At 42.0% G+C, this 8655-nt stretch overlaps 1 protein-coding gene across 1 annotated transcript in view; it reads right to left on the minus strand.

Moving 5' to 3' along the window:
• ccdc102a (coiled-coil domain containing 102A) overlaps positions 1-512 on the minus strand; it is a 76919-nt gene extending 76407 nt beyond the window's left edge. The window contains exon 1 of the mRNA XM_054735287.2: positions 197-512. The gene's annotated coding sequence lies outside the window, so the exon portion shown is untranslated. The remainder of the gene's footprint in view (positions 1-196) is intronic.
• Positions 513-8655: the final 8143 nt, after the last annotated feature.

The following is an 8655-nucleotide window of genomic DNA, read 5'->3' on the forward strand; positions in this document are numbered from 1 at the left end:
ATCTCTATGGCCCAGCAGCACATTTCCAGCTGGACCCGAGTTCTCTACAGCACACTAGAGAAGGAGAAGTAGTATACAACTATAGCTAGAGACACAGGTGTCTGAACAGAGGCCTGGGTAAAGAAACCCAGAATCCCCCGGTGTCTGAGACTGGACTCGAACTACCCGAGCTGGAACAAAGCTAACGGAGACCTACCTTAAAGCGCTGGCGGTGAAACAAACCGGATGTGGTTAACGTATTTAGCTCGTATCGCTCTGCTGGCCTTTCGGACTATGCCGAGCCTCCTCCAGGCTCTCGGTTCTCTGTTTCTTTGTTTATTTTCTGTCTAGTCTGGATGGAAAATGACTTTCATCCTGAGAAAAGATAACAGGCGGATCCGCTGCGTTCGGCCAGCCAACCAGCTGCCGATGTGACAGGATATCTTTCTGTCAGCCAATCAGCTCCTTCGCTCAACAGAAGGACCTGGCTGCAGCACGCAGAAAGGGGCGGGGTCGGGCCAGTTTTCAGACTCATACCATATTTGGAAAACGCAACGCTTAAAGAGCAAGTAACGTCTAAATTAACTTTTTTTTATGATGAACTGTATAAATGAGTGTCTAATAGTGTTTTAAATGTGTGCATTCTTTATTTTAGCATTTTGGTGCATTTTCTTTAAAAATTAAAAATTCTGTCTAAAAACCACAGTAATGCGCCACCTTCAGCTGAAAACATAGAATTTGAGTCATTTTGAATAAATTTTAGCCAATGGCTAAAGAGTAAAATACTACGTAAACCAGTAGAGTACTACGTAGCAGCTCCGTGCCAAAGTTATAAAAGCATCGAGCGTCTCGGCCACGCCCTGTGGCGAGTGGGAGTTGGATTTGCAAGCGAGGTCAGCGGTAGTTCAGCATTAGCATATAGCATTAGCATATCCTAGTCTTTAGCATAGCTTTTAGTGTTATAAATACTTATTTAGTGTTAGTTTGGCTGTTGGATATTGTAGTTTGGTTAGTGTTTGGCTGTTAGTGTAATTGGGAAAGTAGTTTGGGTTTAGTGCTCCATATCGTGTTAGCATGGTGAGATGGTGTAGTGTAGTATGGTTGCGGTAGCTCTGTGGGCATTTTACCCGCGATTCTGCACGCCTCCGTTTGAAGAGGGAGGCTGTGCCCACGGTGGCTCTTCCGCGATTTAGATGCAGCCCACCGACTCTGCTCCCCCACCACGGCGGGCTCCAGTCTGAGGTGAGTACACTGAATAAACGTTTTAACATCTTCTAAAGACAATTTCCTACCTAAATGCAAAGTCTGAGAGACGTGGTTCACTTCCTTTAGCTAGTCAGTCGGTAATTCTGCAACAGTGGCTCTAACTGACGCAGCACTAGTTGACAGACAGCATTACAGCGTGAAATCCAGCTTGTGACTCGGTTCTGTAAGGAATTCTGTTCAGGAGGTCACATTTCAGGCTCTCCACATCATGTGTGACTGACTTTTACGTTATAACAACGATCACACACTAGGAATGTTATAAAGCGCCTTTATAGGACAGTTTCTTTTGTATTTTATTTGACTTTATAAACTCCCAACAACAATGTGCTTCTTTTTTTTTTCCAGGCTAAATCTACCCAAGACACTGGCTGTCAGACTGATTTAGCTGCAAGAATGCACTTGTCCAGGCAGACGTGAAGCCTTACCTGTAGCAAAGGTGAATTATTTTTAATAATCTTCTATGTAAACATTTTATTATTGCCTTCTATTTTTAATTTGTTTTACAGATTATTGTTACACGTGATTTTATGCTCTTTTAAACATTTATAAATGTGCTGCTTCTTTGTTTTTACATAGCCAGCCAGAATTGAGTTCTCAGCCGCAGTGTGTCTGGTGACCCACAGGGACCATGATGAAAATTCATCTTCCAGAAAGTCTCAGAGCAGCGTCCACATCCCCTGAAAAGACCAAGATGTGAGGTGTCTGCTGTTGATTCCAGCTTCCACCTCAGTGACAGTGCAAGCTCAGTGAACTGTTCAAGGTAAAAAAAAAAATTAAAACATTTCAGAATTTTTAAGATATTAACAATTAAATAAGTATGTGATTACATCATGACGGAGGCTACTGATTCTGCCCCTGTGACACTTGGTGGTGACATGTGAGCTGATTCACCTGGTAAATAACTTTTGCATTAAATATTTTGTTTTTGCTATCAAAAGTAAGTTAACTAATAACCTGCATTATTGCAGGAGACTCAGCAAAATATGGACTCTACACCATGAGGCAGGCACACGTTAATATTCTATAAGAGCACATAAGGTGAGCAACACCACATATTATTGTACACTGTCCTGGATTTGTTTTCTTTCTGCATCTCATCATTAGCCTGGCTGATCACCTGATAACTCCTGTCATCTGGTTATGACAGCATGAGGATGTCCTCACACACCTGTAACCTATCAGCTCATCTGGCACAATAGAGAGAGAAGAGACAACACCACATCTCCTGTTCCTGGAAAGCCTTCAGCCATCCTTTGATGACTGAGAACCTCCATCAGCTCTGTCTCCTGTCTGCCTACAATTATTATAATAAATATTGTGTTTGACAAGTTTTTTGTGCTGCCAAATATCTCATTTAGATTTGTTTTGATATTTTAATGGATATTTATAAATGACATTGATTATCACATTTTTGTTGCATGCTTAACTAGCTCTATTGTGATGAATTAAACTAGCACCTCACTGTTAAAAGCTTGTTTTAATTTCAAGCATGTTTAAGTATTTATGGACATGAACAAAAACAGGAAATATATAAACTGAGATTTATTTAATTAATATAACAAATAAGGGAGAAAGAGTCATTGAAAGGCACATTCTTCCGGAAGCTCCTGATCCTGACGACACCAGAGACCAGCTGCAGACACCAGAGGACCTAGAACCAAGAGAGCAGCTGTTATTAGTAAATAAATAAATCAGGGCAGTGTTAGTGAGCTGAACACATTACAGAATAATTTTCTCATGGGGTATTTTCATAACTTTATGCAGCAGACTGTAACTTGAGCCCAGGGCTACCGGAGAGCTGCTATCCAGCATGTTTCAGTGGATTTTCCTGCTTTAATGGGTTAGATTAGCTGTTAAGCAGCTCAGCTATTTGTTGCTGATTAAAACCAGGTGTGCTGAAGCAGATAAACCTCTAAAACATGCTGAATACTAGCTCTAGGGCCGTGGAGACAAACCCTGCAGCTAATCCAATGCTATGGCTAACGGCTACTTACCATTCAGAGGTGGTTCTGTTGGGTCGGTTCTGGGAGTTTCAGGCAACTCACAAGCTCAAAACAATAAGGCTCAGGTCCGCTTGTCTCCTCCAAATAGACTTGGTCCCTTTCTTCTCGAGTGTCTGGGTAAGGAGGGGGAGAAACGTCCTCCACTTCTAATAACTGCTCAGAGTGAAGGGAGCTAGCATCGTCTAGTTAGCCATCGTCTTCGTCACTGCCGCGGCTCCGCCCTCTCGATCCTCCAGGCAACGCCTACTAATGTTGCATTTTTTAAAATTGATACGTGGGTGGAGAAGGACTCAGAGGCTCAATTGACCCGCTCTTTATGTTCCGGAACTGAAGGGGGCGCTAAAACTATAATTTCTTCATAAGAAATGCCTCCAAACCATTTTTGGCTGCATTCATGCATTTTCCTGCCTCAACCTGAAATGTGGTCGATGTAAAGATTTTACCTGTGATTTGGGAGAAAGTAGCTCACTACCAGGCCTTTCTCCTCACCCTGAAGCTAGTCTGGTCTCGGTTCTGAAACCTCTATATTCTGAAATATTACTTCTGAAATTAATTCTACTGAAACGCCGCTGTAAAAACAATATATCCTGTCTACAAAGACACCCAGGATGCCAAATGCCATTAGGCACCACTTATACTGTATTGTATTCTGTGGTGTAGTGGTTACAGTGTTAGAGCGGAGTATAGTTTTGCACTGGTTTGCCTCCCAGTCACGGTATTAACCTTTTTTTTTCTTTTTTAGCAACACTTGCCAGTATTATGTTTTCAACTCTTTACTGGTAAATTGTTTAAAATATAAGGACTAATCTGATTGTTCTTTACTTTCTTTATTTAGTCAGTGAGTCCATGTGTGAGCAGAGCATAATGCTGCTTGGAAACAACTAACTTCAAAGATCCTAAAATATTTTGCAGAAAATAATAATAAAAAAATGAAGTATAAATAAATAAAATCTGTTTCAGCAAGCTAAATTAATTACTGCCGACACCACCTAGAGCCGAACCAGCGTCAGCAGAGGGCGAAATGAAACAAAAGTCCATCAATAACGCCACCGGACTACCAGAGATGAGAAAAAGTAAAGCTTAGAGCGGCCATAGGCAGAGATTTGCTGAAAGGAACGTTTTCATTTTGGGGTATAAAGTCAGACTTTGTCATGTGGTAAATTATATTTATCTTGCTTAATTCGAACATAGAACAGAGTATTAACAATTGCAAACTAGTGTGGCAAGATGGAGAAACGAGGGCCCGAGCGGGATTCGATCCCCAGATTCCCGGGTGAGAGTCATACGCGCTAACCAGTCAGCCAAAGGGACATCCCCTTGGCCAAGTAGCCAGGGCGCATGATCAATCGGGACATTGTGACAGGACGCTCACACTGTCACATCTCCCCCCCTCTTTCCACAAGCACGTCCTCGTGCTCCCACGCAGGGTGCCACAAACTTCACATCCATAGACCTACTTGACAGTACTACATGGATCCTGCCAACAACGCCAAATGTGGCAAGGTGGATAAACGAGGGCCCAGGCGGGATTCAATCCCCAGACTCCTGGGTGAGAGTCATACGCTCTAACCAGTCAGCCAAAGGAACATCCCCTTGGCCAAGTAGCCAGGGCGCATGATCAATCGGGACATTGTGACAGGACGCTCACACTGTCACACTAGTAACAGCCGTGGTTCATATGGGTCTGACAACTGACCCGACGCTGCCCTTTGTGTGCTGCAGCCAGGTGTACTTGGAAGGTCTTTGCTGCATCTTGTAGCACGGGGTGGGGAGTGGGCACAACACAGACATATATATTGATAGACCCTCCCCCCTATTGGCCACTCAGGTGCACGAAATGCTGTTGCCATCTTAGTTTAGGGCTGCAACGATTCGTCAACGTTGTCGACAAATATCGACAATAGAAATTGTCGACATTGAATTTCATTGTTGACGTTGTCGCCATGATTTTTCCGACCGAGTGAGGCATCACACTTCATTACAATCTTTGCCGAGAGTCACACATGCGCAATAGCTGAGCGCCAACTAACAGAAATGGCGGCGTCCAACACAGAAGCTACGCGTGCCAAAAAATCTAAAGTTTGGGAGCATTCTAGCCTGGATTCGGCGAATAAAAAGTTTACATGCATTATTTGCAACGCAGTCCTCACGTATCACGGCAGCACCTCGGTGATGCTTGAACACTTAACGAGAAAGCACGTCGGACAGTTGAACAAAACAGAGTCTGACTCACCTCAGTATGATTTAAATAACACGAAAACCAACACGTTTTGTTTTGGATGTACATTTTTTAAACGTATTTTCGCTTAAAAAAAGAGATTTAATGTTAATCCTAACTGTGCCTGACAAAAGTATTTTAATTTTATTTATGCATTTATGTCTGTACTGACTGAGCACTGTGCCTAATTGGTGTTAGACAGGGCATTTTTATTTACTTTAGTATGAATTGGCCCATCAGCAGCAAAGTTCAGTAAAATATGCATTTTCCATTGAAGTACCCATCTTTCTTGGATTTATCATCATTTTTCACACAATTAAAGCAATCTCATGCTAAGTTTAAGAAAAATTTAATAATTATCCATTTAGTCGACTGATTGTTTCAATAGTCGCTGACTAGTTGACTATTAAAATAGTTGTTAGTTGCAGCCAAGCCCCCACAATGCGGCTCCAAAATTGAAGCAATCCCGGAAGTACCAAAAATTGCAGTTCCACCCTCATCCACTAGGGGCTGGTGTCAGAAGCGAGCAAATCCTCATTGACTCCCATGTTAAAAATACCGATTTCACAGCAGACATGAACATGTTTACAGCCTGGTACCAAAACATGTTTTTTGTTTAAATGATCAAGTTTACACTCATGACAACTCTGAGGGGGGTGATTTTTTTTCTCACTCTTCTGTTTAAGTGTATTAAAAGCCTAAAATTCTGTATAATTAATGAGCATCCGACCCACGTGACCACAGAGCTAGCTCCGTGGAAAGGCCTCAGTAGAGCCTCGGTCTGGCCTGGAAACTGTTTCGGGATTTTCAGTCTCTGTGTTTGTGTATTCTGTTTTGGATATTATTTGTGCAATTGTTGGACAAAATGACTTGCTGTGGCATTAATTGCATTAATAGAGCATCCAAGGAGTCTCCACTTCATTTTTTTTGGTAAGTTAAATTATATGTATGTATTTTAGGTCACTGCCGCCTTTAAACTAGCTGAGTTTATCAAAGTAGCTAGCTAACTGTCATTTTAACATGTAGCATGTACTGTTTAACCATGAAAATTAGATGTAAAATACGGTAAAATAATTAATAGGGCATATGTCGATGGGTAAAAGGGTAAAACCCAGTGCATTTAACAAAAAAATGGGTTGAAATATGACAGAGCTCTTGGAGGGACACTTCTGTGTTCCATTCTTCCATCCGGTTCTCCCCGGCGGTCAGCCCGGTGCATGTCTGACCGATGCGGCGCCTACTAGCTGCTGCGCGGGCTGACCGCTCGTGGAGCTCTCAGACGGGGCTGACCGCTTGTGGAGCTCTCGGACTCGTAGAGAGACCTGACCGCAGAAATACTGCAGCTCAATTCCCTACCTAAATGCAAAGTTTGAGAGACGTGGTTCACTTAGGTCTGCACTGCCTTCGGGCTAATTTGTCAAGTTCACAAAATGTGGAACGGAATGTAAGGTTAGAATCAGCGGCGAATCGGAACATATCTCGAAGCCCTGGCCGACGAAACGGTCCACATGACTATTTCTGTCAGGCTTGGAAAAAATTTGGGTTGTTTTTGTGTCAGTCGATTCTGCAACAGTGACTCTAACTAACGCAGCACTAGTTGACAGACATCATTACAGCATGAAATCCAGCTGTACACCACAGCGTGACCCGGTTCTGTGAGGAATTCTGTTCAGGAGGTCGCATTTCAGGCTCTCTCCACATCATATGTGACTGACTTTTACATTATAATAACGATCACACACTAGGAATGTTATAAAGCACCTATATCTGACAGTTTCTTTTGTATATTATCTGACTTTATAAACTCCAACAACAATGTGCTTCTATTTTTTTTCCAGGCTAAATCTACCCAAGACACTGGCTGTCAGACTGATTTAGTAGGCTGCAAGAATGCACTTGTCCAGGCTGAAGTTAAGCCTTACCCGTAGCAAGTGTGAATTATTTTTAATAATCGTCTATGTAAACATTTTATTATTACCTTCTAGTTTTAATTTGTTTTGCAGATTATTGTTACACGTGATTTTATGCTCTTTTAAACATTTATAAATGTGCTGCTTCTTTGTATTTTACATAGCCACACAGTTTAGAGCTCCCAGCCGCAGTGTGTCTGGTGACACAGGGACCATGACGGAAATTCATCTTCCAGAATGTCTGGCTCATCATTTAGCCAGATTTCTAAGGTATAGGCCAAAAATGTTTAGGTTAGTTTTGATAAGGTCTGTGCATCTCTCATTTCATGACGTAACTTTTCATATTTTAGTTCCTGGGTGCCTTCAATGTGCAGGGACTGTCCAAGCAGACATTCTGTCGACATCAGGCAAAGGTCTTAATTCCAACAGTGAGCTGGCAGTGGCAGCTAGAGCAAGCTGATTTCATCCAGGAGGCAACTGAATCTGGACCTGTGACTCTTGGTGGTGATGTGCGAGCTGATTCACCTGGTGAATACGCTTACATTTATTTATTTTATTCCTTTGCTATCAAATGTAAATTAAGTAATAACTTGCATTTCTGAAGGACACTCAGCCAAATATGGCAGCTACACCATGATGGATCTCAAAAGAAACAAAGTTATTGATATCCAACTCGTACAGGTACAACATTACCTGATGATTCCAATACATTTCATGGTTAATTATTCACAGATTAATGGAGAATTATGTTTATTTTCAGAGCAATGAAGTTGGAAATAGTGTGCGAATGGAGAAGGAGGGATTTGTGAGAAGTCTGAGCACACTTTTGGAGGGAGGGGTCGATGTGCAGCAAGTTGTGACTGACCGCCACACAGGGGTGCAGAAGTATTTGCGGGAGGAAAAAAAGGAAATCAGTCACTACTTTGACCCCTGGCACATGGGAAAAGGTAATCTTTGGGGATGTATATAGTGAATATTACAGGATTTTTTTTTCTATTTTAAATGTGGGTCTATTTGGCTGTCCATGAACTGGTAAGAAAATCGAAGAGCTGGGGAAGAGAAAGACGGCCCAGGATGTGAGACTGGAAGCAAAGTGTGGTGAACCACCTCTACTGGTCAGCATCCCTCTTTATTCCAGATTGGTTCAGCATTTACATGCTAATGCGGCGATATGTCACAGAGTGGTAATGTTGTTCTTATGTTTAATGTTCTTATGTTATGTTTTATATTGCATGTTTTCTAATTGATTAGGTGCTTTTAGGTTGATTTTTAACTGTTT

Source organism: Nothobranchius furzeri, chromosome 9 (assembly GCF_043380555.1).
Source record: "Nothobranchius furzeri strain GRZ-AD chromosome 9, NfurGRZ-RIMD1, whole genome shotgun sequence".
In the NCBI taxonomy this organism is placed as follows: domain Eukaryota; kingdom Metazoa; phylum Chordata; class Actinopteri; order Cyprinodontiformes; family Nothobranchiidae; genus Nothobranchius; species Nothobranchius furzeri.